The sequence below is a fragment of the Sander lucioperca genome, chromosome 9, assembly GCF_008315115.2.
Source record: "Sander lucioperca isolate FBNREF2018 chromosome 9, SLUC_FBN_1.2, whole genome shotgun sequence".
Lineage (NCBI taxonomy): Eukaryota > Metazoa > Chordata > Actinopteri > Perciformes > Percidae > Sander > Sander lucioperca.
The window spans coordinates 26002322-26017214 of record NC_050181.1 but is presented as its reverse complement, the minus strand read 5'-3'; the positions used below and the strand labels follow the sequence as shown (position 1 = coordinate 26017214).

Sequence of the window (14893 nt, the reverse complement as noted above, 5' to 3'; positions counted from 1 at the left end):
TCCAGGATTTTATATCTTTAATGCACGCTTGAAGTTTAGCTAACTGACCGCTTTCGTCTGGCTTAATTGACAGATATAATTGGGTGTCGTCTGCGTAACAGTGAAAGTTAATTGAGTGTTTCCTAATAATATTGCCTAGAAGAAGCATATATAAAGAGAATAGAATTGGTCCAAGCACTGAGCCTTGAGGAACGCCATGGCTAACTTTAGCGTATTTGGATGGTTTATCGTTAATATTAACAAATTGGGATCGCTCAGAAAAATAGGACTTAAACCAGCTTAGTGCGATTCCTTTAATGCCAACTAAATGTTCCAGTCTCTGTAAGAGGATGGTATGGTCAATAGTGTCGAATGCAGCACTAAGATCTAATAAGACAAGTACGGAGACAAGTCCTTTGTCAGCAGCAGTTAGAAGGTCGTTAGTGATTTTCACCAGTGCCGTCTCTGTGCTATGATGCATTCTAAATCCTGACTGAAAGTCTTCAAATAGACTATTTCTATGCAGAAAGTCACACAATTGATTAGCGACTACCTTCTCAAGGATTTTGGAGAGAAACGGGAGGTTAGATATAGGTCTATAGTTGGCTAAGACCTCAGGGTCGAGGGTGGGTTTTTTCAGAATAGGTTTTATCACAGCTACTTTAAAAGACTGCGGTACGTGACCCGTTAATAAGGACATATTGATCGTATCTAGTAATGTGGTGTTGACCACGGGTAGTGCTTCTTTAAGTAGCTTCGTTGGAATGGGGTCTAAGAGACAGGTAGTTGGCTTAGCTGAAGAGACCCTTAACATTAATTGTTGGAGGTCTAAAGGATAAAAGCCGTCTAAATAAGTATCAGGTCTTATCGTTCTCTCTAGCCCTCCTGCGCCCAATGGTGAGTCGTTGGAAGCTGTGGGCAGAAGGTGATGAATTTTTTCTCTAATTGTTATAATTTTATCATTAAAAAAGGTCATGAAGTCATCACTGCTCAGAGCTATAGGAATAGATGGCTCAATAGAGCTGTGACTATCTGTCAGCCTGGCTACAGTGCTGAAAAGAAACCTTGGGTTGTTCTTATTTTCTTCTATTAGTATTGAGTAGTAGTCTGATCTGGCATTTCTGAGGGCCCTCCTATAATTTTTTAGACTATCTTGCCAATCCACACGAGATTCTTCCAGTTTGGTGGAACGCCATTTACTTTCAAGTTTTCGTGAGATTTGTTTTAATTTGCGAGTTTGGGAGTTATACCAAGGTGCTAGTTTCCTTTCCTTCATCATCTTCTTTTTGAGAGGAGCAACCGAGTCTAAAGTAGTCCGTAGGCAGGCCGTAGCAGCGTCTACAAAGTTATCAAGTTGGGAGGGACTAGAGTTAACATAACAGTCCTCTGTTATATTAAGGCATGACATTGAGTTAAGTGCTGTTGGAATAGCTTCCTTAAATTTAGCTATAGCACTGTCAGATAAGCATCTTGTGTAGAAACTTTTATTTAATTTCGTATAGTCTGGTAGTAGGAATTCGAAAGTTATTAAAAAATGGTCTGATAATAAAGGATTCTGCGGAAATACTATTAAATCGTCAATTTTGATGCCATATTCTAGCACAAGGTCGAGGGTGTGGTTAAAACAGTGCGTGGCCTTATGCACCCTCTGACTGAAACCAATAGAATCTAGCAGTGAATTGAAAGCAGTACTAAGGCTATTGCTGTCAACGTCCACATGGATATTAAAATCACCTACAATAAGTACTTTGTCTGATTGAAGGACTACGCATGATAAAAACTCTGAGAATTCAGATAAAAACTCAGAATATGGACCTGGTGCTTGGTAAACAACAACGAATATAATTGGCTGTACTGTTTTCCATGTTGGGTGTTGAAGATTAAGAACAAGGCTTTCAAACGAGTTATAATTTAGTTTAGGTTTAGGATTAATTAACAGGCTCGAGTCAAATATGGCTGCAACTCCCCCTCCTCGGCCTGAGCCTCGTGGAATTTGGGTATTATTATGACTGGGAGGAGTGGCTTCGTTTAAACTAACATATTCGTCATGGCCCAGCCAGGTTTCGGTGAGGCAGAATAAATCAATGTGGTTATCTGATATCAATTCGTTTACCAATAATGCTTTCGATGACAGAGATCTAATATTTAATAGTCCACATTTGATTTTCCTATTCTGTTCTATCGTTGCAGTGGTTGTTTTAATTCCAATTAGGTTGTTTAGTATAGCACCTCTTTTGTTAGCGTTTGGTTTAAACGGTCTCAGTCGGGGGACAGACACGGTGGTTATGGGATTATGAATGGGTGATTGCTCTGAAGGGAGCACAGAGGGGCGTGTAGCGCTGTATCTCTGATTATTGACTTTGGGAGAGTGTGTCTGGTCAGTGTGCTTGTGGGAGTGTTTACGGGATGTAAACAGTCAATCAGAGGTCTGGGTATGCAGGGCGTGGTGCAAATTTCCACGTAGCATCTGGCTTCCGCGTGTATTGGGATGAATCCCATCCCTGCTTATTACTAACCCCAAAGTCTCTAAGTGGCGTCTCTCTGAAGCTATGATGTCTGTTTGGTACAGGGATGTAACGTGACTCACACAAGCAGCGGATTTTGCTCTTTATTTCCCTTCTCAACTGATGAACAGGCTCTGGATTAAAACACATCAGATAAGACAACGTTACATGTGTTGTGGAACATAGCTGAGCTAGCTAGCTAGCCAGCAAGGTGAGGTATATTGTGGGAGACCAGAGATGTAGTTCACTGAGCGGTTTCACACAAAATGAAGTGGTACTACGACAATTGCATCCACGTTTCCTTCCCTTTCTCGTGTCTTAGTCCGTCCCACTGAGGAAGCACTGGAGAGATGCGAGGAAATCACGTGAGGAGAGAGGAAACGAGGAAATGTGTTTTTAGAGGGATGAGACGTCCTTCGTTCTGAAGCGTTTGGTGAATTTGTCTGCTGTATAGACGGAGTTAGCAACGCCTTTAAGCTGCACGGCTTCCGTAAAGGCTGCTCTCTGTATCCTCGCTCATAGCTCCTCAGAGATCCCTCCTCCATCCTCCATCCTAGCTCCTTGGGGCAGAAATAAGAGCTTTGAGACGGCCTTCAAGAAGGAGGGCCATAACGATTTCCGGTTTAAGTGAGGAGCGAGGAGATATCAAATAAAAGAACTGGGAAGCAGCCGTAGACTTGCGTATCCTTTTTTTTTTTTAACAAAAAACACAACTTACATTTTCAAGGGAGTTCATTAGTAAACACATTTCAAAAGATAGACCCTTGATTTTTCTCTACACAGATATCTTGCAAGTACAGAGAACACAAGAAAAAGAGAGAAGCAATAAAAACAAATTTAACGTCAAAGTTTTAACACTAGCGGGGATAAATATCCATATAACATCCCTAACACAGTACAAGCTGTTACAGTTTTAATTGCTTTGTGTTTCAGAGAGTGTTGAAAGTATTGTTTGAACTCATTGCTAAAGGCAATACAGCATGGTTTCCTCCCTGGGAACTTTCATAGATGAAACGGAATTTAGCCATCATAATAATAAGATAAAAAATAAATGCATGAGTACTTTTCTGTTGATTATTTTCCAGGAGACCTAACAACCCATTTCTCCAAAGCAAAACTCAAAACTCTCATCAATATTCTCAGTAATAAATGCACACAGAAAATCTTCACACTTGGGCAATGCCAAAATAAATGCACAAGAGTTTCTGGAAAACCACAACAGAAAACTACAATCAGGAGAGACTTTGTTGCAGATATGCAAAAGTTGATTTGTACATATGCAAAATATGAAATGTACAGAGTCTTTGGAGATTAGACTCCATTGTTATAAAAATATTTTTAAAGAGGTAGAGAAGCCAAGACATATCCCCCCTGATGGAGTCTAGACACTGGTGGCGGCGGCGAAGGAGCCCGAAGACCGGACCGAAGGAGTCGACGGAGCGTTCTGCTGGAGGAAGACCCATGGTGCCGTGGGTGACGATGACTGGAGGTGGAAGGGGAGGAGGAGGGTTGCACTATTTGCCTGAAATGACAGCTGATAGCAGCAGAGAGAGAAACAGATTTAAAGCAGGGATGTCATGCTGTGATTGGCTCGTTAAAGTCATGGCCGATTCTGATTGGTTTAACTGAAAAGTGAACGGCTCGAAACAGCTGATCAGTATTAGGAAGAGAGAGAGGTGATGAAGTTTAGAAGTCTTCCTGAAAGAATTTACGCTGAGCTACATTTAAACAATTTTCTTAAGTCTAACTTACCGTACCCTCACCTGTGCCAACGCGGTCTCACGGCAGTTCGTGAAATGGTCACGTTACTTTTAATCTATTGATTCGTGTACAAGAACACGTTTTTCTCGTTTTTTTTCGTGCTGGCCAGCACGAAATGGGAACCATCTATACGGAGGTTGGGTTTAGGAAAAGAACAACGGGGAAAGGACGCGTCACACGCCGGGAGACGGCCGCGGGGGACGCGCGACAATAACGGGGTGGCGGAGGTTGGGTTTAGGAAAAGATGAACGGGGAAAGGACGCCTAACACGCCGGGAGACGGCTGCGGGGGATGTGCGACAAAAACGTGACGGTTGTGATTAGGAACACAACAACGGGGAAACAAAATGCCACACGCGGGCCACGATCCCCGCTCTCCGGGGTGAAAGTCCTGTGTTGTTTGACACATCCACCACCCCAACCAACATCCTTACGCGGCATTTCATACTACTCGCTACCGTAGTCGTGCTGTGATCACGAAATATGCTTCCCATTGAAATACATTAGTTTACATTTTCATGCTGGCCACCACGAAAAAAAAACGAGAAAAACGTGCCTGTGTACACGACTCAATAGATTAAATAACGTGAGCATTTCACGAACTGCCGTGAGACTGGGTTGCCTGTGCACAGCTGGGGGTGGAAATGACACTGAAACATGACTTTGTGGGTTGGTACATTTGTCAGACTATCACTCAGTCTCAGCAGCGTTTACTCTTCTCTTGTAGCCTTCCAGTGTTTGTGATAAAAAAAGACATTGCCTGGTGATGAAGTGATAATAAAGTGATCCTGATTTAGATTCTGCAGAGATCAGTGAGCAGGAATCAACACTTGGCGAAGTGTTAGCGTGTGTTGTCGTTAACGGTTATCCCCCAGATGCTCTGGGAGCGTGTCTATGTTCCCCGGGTCCTATGTTCCCTGGGTCCTATGTTCCCCTCTTTTTTTTCCAAAAAAGGGTCCTATGTTCCCCGGTCTGTTACTTTTTCCACCATTACTGCCAAATTCCATGGCTAACCCTAACCCTAACCCTAACTCTACTGTAAAGATTGATAGATTGCGGGGAACATACGACCCTTTTCCAGAAAAAGGGTCCCGGGGAACATAGGACCCGGGGTACATAGGGATGACCCCGATGCTCTGAACGACAAGGATCCCTGTTTGTGACTCCTGAGCTGGGTGTTAACAGGCTCAACAGTTCAAAACAAGATATAGTTAGTTATATATTGGGGGCTTAGTGATATAATTAATCCTCTGAGGTCTGAGGGCATTTTTAGATAGCTTCTTGAATTCGCCGTTTAAGGGTATTTGGTGTGTTTCATATGAAAATGTTCAGAACAAACTCAGCTTTCTGTATAGTGACGCCCAAAATTGGTCCAGAGCAATGTATTAAGAGATAATTTGGCCCTAAAGCGGAAATATTTATCTAATCTCAAAAGTCTTGGGTTCAGCAAAGTAGCGTGATATATGAATACAATAGTAAATAAATGTCTACAATGAAATAATAACACTTTTTGAGTAGGAGTTTTGTCAAACATCGTTTGGACTCGCTGGTGCATCTTTTGTCCTTAGAGGGTTAAGATATTTTATTGATACACAGCAAGGGGAATTCATAGTACAGCGGCAAAAAGCGACAATAAGATGGATACAGAAATTATTTTGTGGAATAAATGTATCCTTTATTTCCCTAAACCAATCAAGTAACAATCTTGATGCTCAGCGCCAGAATTCTTTATTTAGGGAAGATGATACAAAACAACAGCAATGTCTCTTTCAAGAAGACATGACTCAGTTACTGAAGATAGCCAGAAATTCCTTTGTATTGGCAAAGGAAGAGGCTAAACTCCGGTGGATTTCTGAGGACTATGGTTAACTGCTCCTCAGATCTCTACAGGGTAAATCCAGACAGCTAGCTAGGCTATCTGTCCAATCTGAGTTTTCTGTTGCACGACTAAAACTACTTTTAAACGTACACGTTCCACCAAAACAAGTTCCTTCCTGAGGCTATTTTGCAGAGGCCCTGTAAATGCCAATAAACCAGAGCAGAGTTTTTCTCCCATCCTGGAATGTTGTGGGGACTTTGTGAATTCTTCATATCATCAATGAGAGGCAATATTTAGATTTTGTTTACACAATGGTCTCAGTTTCACGTGTTTCATCTATCCGTCGGTGTCACCATTTCTCATTTCACCCGTTTCTGTGCGTACGCCTGGGTCAGAGTGTCCGTGGAGGACCGCACATTTTCCCATCAAGTTTGCCTTTTATAAATCCCAATTATTGCGTAGAGAGCGGTGTACGTCTTCTTTTGTGCGTACGCCATGTTTATAAATGAGGCCCCAGGTCTGGCTCACAGTCGGTGTTGGATGGGGTTGAGGTCAGGGCTCTGTGCAGACCAGTCCAAGATCTTCCACACCAAACTGGGAAAACCATTTCTTCACGGAGCTGGTTTTGTGAGAGGGGATTTTGTGGTGAATAATTTTATTCAGGCAGATCCTGCCTGCTCTATATCAACATGTACAGTGTTCTCTGTGAGGCTTATTGAATTTCCGGTGAAATAGACGTCCCTTGTGCAGGAAAAGCATTATGCTACTTCGAGTGCAGTGTGGTCTGTGCTCTTGAAAGCTCCGGGAGTTTGATAAATTGCATTTGAAGTGATGCCAGTATTAACAAGATCAGACATTTTGTAAGTCGATAGTGGAGAGAGGCAGAAATGCAGTGCCTGGAAAAGTTGGTAGGAGTGCACGCTGAGAATGTACAATGATGCTTCAATCCATGTCGCACGTGAAAAAACAGAAAAGGTGCTGACAAGTTTACTGTGGTTATATTTATATTGGAAAAAATGTTCTCTGGATGGTAGGACAGGCCACCAGTTTCTCTTTTCGTGAGATGTACTGTAACAGTTGGATACTTGGCTTAACCTTTTATTAAATTCAATGTTATTTATAGTGTCAAATCACAACAGGTCTTATTACAGGTCTAGACCACACTCTTTAATTTACAAACACCCCAAAACTCCCAAGTGCAAGCATTTGATATGACAGTGTTGAGGAAAAACTTCCCTTTTACAAGCAAAAACCTCGGACAGACCCTGGCTCTTGGTGGGCAGCTATCTTCCGCTGCCGGTTGGGACACAGAGACACTGATACAGATACACAGAAATACAGAGACACATATACAGATATGAAGAAATATGATTCATAATAATTACAGCAGTTGGTATGATGAACAGTGGCAATTACTGTATAGTTCAAATAAAGACAATAGAACTACGACTAGAGCTAATAGTAGTAGCAGTGCAGGGCATAGGGCAGGACCACAGCAGCAGCTGCAACTCCTTGCAAACCAACTTTCATACAATTGTATTTGCTTCTGTAGACATCAAGCCTGCTTTACAGAGTGACACAGCGATATTAGAAACTCTCTGTGTTTTCCCTAGGATTCTGAAAGACTACAACGTGTTTCATGCTTCTTGCGTTCAGCATGGTTGGGGCGGTGCAGACGGAAACCATGGTCGCCTCGAAATGTCTGGTCGTTTATGCTGATTGCGGTCAAAGCAACTCCAAGATCGGACTTCTTCCCTTCTGTAGCCAAACCCGGTGTCTGCGTTGTTCCAAAATCTTGGAGGTGCACTGCTCGGTGCTCAGACCCTCCGTGCACAGTCGCCTAGGCCACAGTTGCGTCATATCGCCGTCCACACCGCCCTAACCCTAACCCTGACCGTGCTGAACGCAAGAAGCATGAAAGACGTTTTAGGTGCATGTATTTGGCTGGGCGTTTAGTGGTCTTACCTTGGGGGTCAGCCCTATGTTCCCACATTTCTAAGATTTTTGTTAAAATTAGGCCCTATGTTCCCACATGTCTAGGACATTTTCAAAATGAGGTCTTGTGTTCCTACATTTCCCTTCAATTTAAGCCCTATCCTCCCACAAGATCTTTTAGGGTTAGGGTTAGGGGGATAAAATCTGATACAAATTTATGAAAAAGGAAATGTGGGAACATAGGGCCTAATTTTGGAAAAAAAATCTTAGAAATGTGGGAACTGTGGGAACATAGGGCCTAATTTTTTAAAAAACGCTCCCCTGCCAATCAGCTTCCGGTGAGAGGATTCTGGCAGCTACGGGCCGGGTTTAGGTGTGTGTGACAGCCGCGACTGCTCGTTCAAAACAACAATGGTGGACGTGATAGACAGATGGTTCATCCAATCACCTGCCAGGTATTTTTTTTTTAATTGCCTTCCCTTTCCCAAACTGTCTCCAAAGATGGCTTTTTTTAGATAGTTCTGTGTAAACAAACCATCTGGCTCGTCAGGTTATTAGTGGTCCTCCCACAAGAAAATGTTACGGTTTTCCAATTTAAAAAAGTGCAATTTACAGTTAGGCCCCATGCCCACTAGGTAGTTTCTCTGTTCTCTTCTCTCTCTACCTCCCGCTGTCTGTCCTAATTGCAGGAGTGGAGTCTGGTGTGCGGGGGTCAGGGTTCCAGCTGCCTCTCATCTACCACAATCAACCTCTGCTTCATATACCTGGTCATTCCTTCACTCTGCGTCAGATCATAGACAATATTGCCACAGTCACTGTGTGTTCATGGGCATCGGAAAAACATTTTTCCCACTGAAAACATCATTATCACGTCACCTCATGTGGGAATCAGAGGTGGGGAACTGGGGCTAGATTTTGCTAACAGTTTCCCAGTTGGTGACGCGTTGTTGACAACTAACGTACAGAAACATGGTCGACGATCGTTCAAATGTGTTGAAGGGTGAGAAACTTTTCCTAAATATAGAAAATTCACGCATGCATGTAATATATTTTGCCAACGTCCACAATGTGCTATCGATTTAGGTTGTAGTCATCCATTGTTTCAACAGAGTAACTTAAATTAGTTATAAAAGTTGTGTGCTATTGCCAGTAACAAGTAAACCAATTCAAGTCAAGTAGGCGCACGCATAAGAAAACAGCAGCAAATCTTTTGTTATTGTGGCCTCCATGTTTTCACACCCCTGATGCTCTAGGCTACGCCCAACAGTTGGTGGCAGTCATGCAACAAGTTGTTATGCCAAACGCCAATATAACAGAAGAAGACCACACATAGACAGTGAAGCATGTGAACGCTGGCAGTCAGAAAAACAACGTAATCACGGGGGCGGTCCTTGATATTCCCAGGTGGCATGAATGGACCATTAGTCTGGCGCCAGACAAACCTTTGCCTATCAGTTTAAGTCTACTTGTATGTTTGCCTGTCCTGATTCCTTTTATTGTGCCTCCAGCTGCCATTGGAACCTGACTCCTGCTACTGCTCCACTCCTGCCATACACAGAACCGAAAGCACCACCACTGGACCCCGCCGCTAGCCGGCCTACTGTCTCTCTCTGACGGACCCGCTCCTTCCCGGAATTCTCCTGACCTGTTCTCCCCCCCGGAAACCTGGACTAGACACTTGAGTACTTGGAATTGAACCTGATATATATATATATATATATATTCACACTCCTGGCTCTACCTCTGTCTGCATTTGGGTTCTGTTTATCATTCAAACGTAACATTTACCCTCTGGGTCTGAGGATGTTGTCAGACATACAGATGATTTTGGTATCATTAGGAACCATGATTATAACAAATCTGTGTCTAAAATGTTGGAAAAGCTAAAGCAGATAATAAATAAATAACATTCAAAAAGCTGAAAGACAAAACCTGCTAAAGAAGTCCACTGAGGACTGACAATAATTACATCTGAGAAGTCATTCAGTTAGTTTTGATGCTCACATTGATTTTTACATTTATTCGGCTTAGGTGGTGGTAGGGAAAACCATGACTGTAATTTTGAACACTCAAACTGCAGTGTGTTCTCCTATTTCTCTTCTGAGCATCACTGATACTATCTGTTCGCCAGAGGATTTTAAGAGGGAAAAACCCATTATAGATCCAGTGGTGTGGCTGCATGATTACATAATCACTTTTGATATCATAAACGCATTACAGCGAAAAAAATAACCCTTAGGGGAAAACAAACCACATTTCACAGGACACGCTCCGCCTCTCGAAAATCCCGGGACTCTTCCTCGAGCTCCATGAAGGTTTCTCTCTTCGCAGAGCTTCAATCAGTCTATGACACTATCAGTAGGAGCCTCCAACATACAGCCCGCCAGCTCCAACGTGGAACTACTTCCTGTTCTTCGTTTTTGCTGCTGTGGCATACGCACCCAAGGCCCTGAAAGGAAAGCTCTGATCTCTGATTCAAGGAGAAAGTAGGCTGACAAAAATGGCATCTTGAATCATGTCAGATGAAATGATGAAGCAGAGAGCCGGAGGGGTTTGTTTCTATATGTTCATGTTTACATTAAGGGTGGTCACGCATCAGGGAGTGGATATACTGTATGCCTGTGCTGCTGTTTGCCTTCAGGTCTCCCCTCACTGTGTGTGTGTGTGTGTGTGTGTGTGTGTGTGTGTGTGTGTGTGTGTGTGTGTGTGTGTGTGTGTGTGATTTCATTCTTAATCACGAGAGAAGCTGCCCTTGAAATTGTCTTCATATACATGTTTTTTTTTTTTTTTTATCTGAATAATGTTCCCTATTATGGAAATGCACATTTGTTTGACATGGCTTGACAGGCTTGTAAATAAACAAACAGCAACAAAATGGCAGACAATGTTAAAATCTAATCTATGTCCATCTAATGTCCAGTTACTGTGGCAGTGGGAACTGAATTTACAGGTTGTTGTGTTGTTATGGAGGAGCACACAGACTCCTGCGTTCAGGGCCCCATTCATTCCTATGAGAGTTGCTCAGTGGCCCGTGAAGCCAAAAAAAGTTAAAAGGTCGATGAGTGGCGCAGCTTCCGCAATATGGGGGCCGCAAGTTAGCGTTTTCCTAGGATGGCGAAGGAATATCCCACCCTACTCTGCCTCAGATTGGCTAGTACTTGTTGCCTTCGTTGGTTGGATTGGTTAGGTTAAGGCATGAGGAGTAAGATTGGTTAGGGTTAGGGTAAGAATACAAGGGTAAGCCAATCAGAGGCAGAGTAAGGCAGGACATTTCATAATAATAATAATAATAATAATAATAATAAGCTCAGCCAGACCTCTGCTGGCTGAGCTGGCTACTTCTGGTTTAGCGTTCCACTAACTTGAATGGGGATTAAATGATTTAATCGTGCGGCTCTTCTATAGATTTCCAAATGTTATCGGACCAAACGGATCAAATTCTGATAGTGAAATGAGTCATTTTGCGGGGGTTGTGACGCTCGGAAAAATGTATCCACTGATTTACAGACTTCTCTTTCGCCACGTCAATCCCTATTCGCACTAGACTAGTATTACCTGTGTATCTCTAGTAATTTGTAATAATTACGGAGGTCGTCTGTGTTCTTAATCCCATGAAAATCTGCCATGTCTGTAATTTAAGTAAAAATTCCCCCCGCAAATTACCTACCATATTTTGCCAAACACAGAGGTTGTGTAAGTATTAGTCCCATGTGAATCGGCATGTCTGTAATTCAGGAATTGTATTGGCTGCGTTGGCAATTATAAATAATGTCAGTAAATTTGAGTAAAATACAGACTTTGCTTATCTCCTGCAGATACGCTGCTAATAAATTTGGTCTCTTTCCTCTTGGTCTCCCCACTCATTAGATGTTGTTTCAGCAATACTGGACAGCTTGGGCTTTAATCAGTTAGCTGCACATATGCCACTGTGGAGCCTAATGCTGTGCAAAATAAACATTGTCTTGACAATGTAATCTAAGTGGCTGCTTGAGTTTAATGTAGCTTCACAGTCCATGGATAAACTGCAGTTATACTGCATTTGTCTAACCGAAAGTGACTTTTTTGTTAGCGCGACATCACAGAGGCTGCTTCCCAAGTCTTTTACTTTATATCTCCTCGCTCCTCGCTTGAAATGGAAGTCATTCTGGCCATCCTTCCTAACAGCCATCTCAAAGATCTTATTCCTGCCCCGAAGGGCGAGGATGGAGGAGGGATCTCTGAGGAGCTATGAGCGAGGATACACGAAAGCAGCTTCCCGGAAGCCATGCAGCTCAAAGCCGTTGCTAACTCCCCCATTCAGCTGATGAAATCACGTGACACTTCAGAGGAAAAAGACATCTCATCCCTCGAAAAACACATTTCCTCGTTTCATCTCTCCTCGCATAATTTTCTTGCGTTTCTCAAGAGGAGTAAGCGAGCGTCTGAAAAGCGTACCTCCTATGAAGAGGTCCATAGGCTAACAAGCCAACACCTTCCGTTAACATTCCATTGACTGCCATTCATTTTGGCGTCACTTTGATAGTGAATAACTTTACATCTGAAGCGTTTAAAGACTCTATTTGTCCATTGTTTATTTCTAAAGAAACACGACAATGTATAAAAGGCTCCATTACCTTGTACCTCGTGTTATGGCTCCGTAGCAGACGTTTTTATAAAAACAGGCTAACGATTGTGTCATAACCACGCAACTAGTAGAGGAAGTAGAGTCAGGAGAAGCTTGCAGGCAGTTTCAACTTACATTAGCTGTTTAAGTTTAATTACTAATGTTAACTATCATTTTAGTGATCAATAATTAGCCTGTGCCTATGTTATCTCCTTACATATACCTACGCTCTCCGTCTCTGCTAGATTGGGAATGATTGAGATTTCTCTTGGCACAGCTACCAGAAGACTTCCAACTTTCAGACAGGTTGCTCACGTCACATCTACGTCTTCAAGCTCAGTTGGAGGCTGCTCAGTAACGCTCAGCCATCACTGGAAAAGAGCTTCTAATATCCTTCACTGGTCTCAGTGGAAGTCTACGGTGTGGCTTTGTCAATTTATTTAACTCTAGGTCTCTTCAAGAAAATATAACATTACTTATTCTCTAAATATCTTTACATGTGTGCATCCAGCTTCCATTGTCTCAGACACACACACGGCGTGTTATGGTTTTGGTGTTGTGTCTGTCATTTTTTGTAGCCTGGTTTTCTGTCATGTCTTGTTTCCTTCTGTTTTTGTGATTTTCGGTCTTGTCTTTTTTATTTTCTGTTTCCTGTTTTATTTTGATAGTCTGTTCTCTGTCTTGTCTAGTTTTACTCTCTGTTTTCCAGCCCTTGTGATTGCCCTAATTTTCACCTGTCTCCCAGCCTTGTCACCTGTCTTGTGTTTCCTCGTTACCCTGTGTATTTAGTCTTTGTCTGTCCTCTGTCCAGTGTCAGATCATTGTTTGTGTGTTGTGTTCGTTCCGGTCAGTTTGTGTGTCTTCGCTTCTGGACTTTGTCAAGCATGTCAGTTTTCCAACCGGGTTCACTCCAGGCTTCTCGTCCGTGAGTTTTTGTTTTGCCTGCTGCATTTTTGTTCTCCTTTTGTTGTGTCGACTTTTGGTTTAAATAAATCCTCGCGCTCTAACCTGCTGCCTGCCTACCTGCCTGTTCTCTGCATTTTGGGTCCACTAATTTACGCGAACGTAACATGGCGTACCGCTGTAAACAACCCGCCCTCACGCAAACTGCCACCACCTGGGGTCACCACGATGAACTGATGCCCTTCTGCTTTATCATCATCCAGTTTTTCTGCTCGATGAGTGCCCCTCACGAGTCACGTGTTCCTCCGATCAAAGCACCATCCCCGCCACACTTCTTCTCCTTCGCCTTCTGTTGTTGTTGCACCTGAAGCACAGCTGCCTGCTTCTCTGGCACTGATCAACACCCAACACCGAGCGCTCCTGTGTGTGGGCGGCTGCTGCTGCACCACCGCTGTTTGCATCGGCCTTCATCCAACTGTTCTTCCTTCGCTGCCTGGCATACACGCACACTTCTCCGTGCTGGCTGAGCCGCCACGCGCCATCTGCTCCCATCAGGAGAGGGTGATTGATGCACCGCCCGTATAAAAGCTACAAGGATGACTCATCGATTCCCCGCAGCGATGGCTGCTGAAGTGAGAAAGTGTGTGAGTGTGTTGTTCAAGAAACGCATGACTTTCTCCTTCTCTTCTTCATCGCTTCTCTACTTCTCGACCTGTTTGGAGCTTAAAAGCTCCGAGAACAAAGCGACACAATGCAGGGTTCAGTTCACAATGTTTTAAATGTTTAATCAGGCACACAAGGATATACATATTCTCTAATAATCCATTCATTTAGATGAGGTGTAGTAAGATAAGAGAGTCAGGATGGGTGGAAGGATTGTCTCAAGGTCTGTTCACACAGATTGGAAAACAGTGTTGCACTCTAGGATCCATAAAATGGATGAGAACGACTTTCTTCAAACTTCTCACAAAAGGGAATGGAACATTATTCACAACACTTATTGATAACTTGTCCAGCTGGCGGAGCTGATACCTGAGTCAGTCAGGTTTTTACACTTCCAGAGTTGAATTAACAGTAGTCTATATCCACGACATTCCACTTCTGGGATTGGTCCGTTACCGCCGTAAATTACGACCAGATGTCTGTTACTATCCGCTTTCTTTGTGTTGTAATTTAAACAACAATCCGGTGGATTCATGAGGACTATGGTTAACTGCTCCTCAGATCTCTGCAGGGTAAATCCAGACAGCTAGCTAGACTATCTGTCCAATCTGAGTTTTCTGTTGCACGACTAAAACAACCTTTGAATGTACAAATGTTCCACCAAAATAAGTTCCTTCCTGAGGCTATTTTGCAGAGGCACCGCGGCTCCGTCCGGCGCTTAACTCCG

General features: G+C 43.1%; 1 long non-coding RNA gene across 1 annotated transcript; it reads right to left on the bottom strand.

The window, feature by feature from the left end:
• Nucleotides 1–1944: 1944 nt before the first annotated feature.
• On the bottom strand, nucleotides 1945–12332 carry LOC116044760. The gene is made up of 3 exons (XR_004898184.1): nucleotides 12160–12332; nucleotides 4843–4845; nucleotides 1945–1956 (listed from the first exon to the last, which is right to left on the bottom strand). It is a non-coding gene; the product is annotated as an uncharacterized LOC116044760 (long non-coding RNA).
• Between the last annotated feature and the right edge of the window lie 2561 nt (nucleotides 12333–14893).